The sequence below is a fragment of the Octodon degus genome, unplaced genomic scaffold (assembly GCF_000260255.1).
Source record: "Octodon degus isolate 3935 unplaced genomic scaffold, OctDeg1.0 scaffold00120, whole genome shotgun sequence".
Classification (NCBI taxonomy): domain Eukaryota; kingdom Metazoa; phylum Chordata; class Mammalia; order Rodentia; family Octodontidae; genus Octodon; species Octodon degus.
This window is the reverse complement of record NW_004524696.1, coordinates 470,831-471,674: the sequence shown is the minus strand read 5'-3', so window position 1 is coordinate 471,674 and position 844 is coordinate 470,831. Positions and strand designations below refer to the sequence as shown.

General features: G+C 38.6%; 1 non-coding gene across 1 annotated transcript; it reads left to right on the top strand.

Annotated features, from left to right (window-relative positions):
* The first annotated feature begins 124 nt into the window (after positions 1 to 124).
* On the top strand, positions 125 to 314 carry LOC111812335. The gene has a single exon (XR_002817844.1). It is a non-coding gene; the product is annotated as a U2 spliceosomal RNA (small nuclear RNA).
* The last annotated feature ends 530 nt before the right edge of the window (positions 315 to 844 follow it).

The window sequence follows — 844 nt, the reverse complement described above, 5'->3', positions numbered from 1 at the left end:
CCATGGTGGCAGGTTCCAAAGCAGAAATGGCATGGCGGAAGGGCCTAGCAGAAGGAAATTGTTCAATTTATGGTGACCAGAAAGCAGACAGAACTGGAAGAGCCAGCTGGAAATACACACCATAATCATTTCTCAGCGTTTAGGCTAAGACTATTTGTAGTATCTGTTCTTATCAGCTTAATAACTAATATGTCCTCTATCAAAGGACAATACAAAAAATGGATTTTTGGAGCTGGAAGGTGAAATAGGAGTTTTCTCTGTCCACTCTCACATCGACATGGTATTGCAGTACCTCCAGGAATGGAGCACACACTCATGAAAGAAAGACACATGTATGAAGTCACATGCCCAGCGAGTCACCTCTTCCAACAGGTCCCACTTTCTTACAGCACACTCAGGTATGAATTAAATATAAATTAATCCACTGAAGAAAACAGAGCCAGGATCCAATCATCTCCCAAATCCTGTAACATCCTGTTCCTAGCCCTTTTTCTTGCATTGATCTTATCATGCAAAATACATCATATACTCACAAGAGTTAACAAATTAACAAGTTTAGCATTGCTGAAAAGTCAAGCCCAAAGTTCAGTGCAGACTCTTAGCTTTAGCCCCTTTAAAAATCATAGAAAAATTAAATATTTCTAACATCCAGTGGCACAGTGTAAATATTTCTATTCCAAGAGGAAGAAATAGAATACAAAAAAAAATGGATCAAAGCAAAACATCACTTTATGTCCAGCATCTGTGGTATCCCTGAGCTCCAAGGCATTGGACTGCCTCACCCATATGGCTTTGCTCATTTCAGAAAACATTGCTTCTGTCTTTTTAAAAATATATTCATATA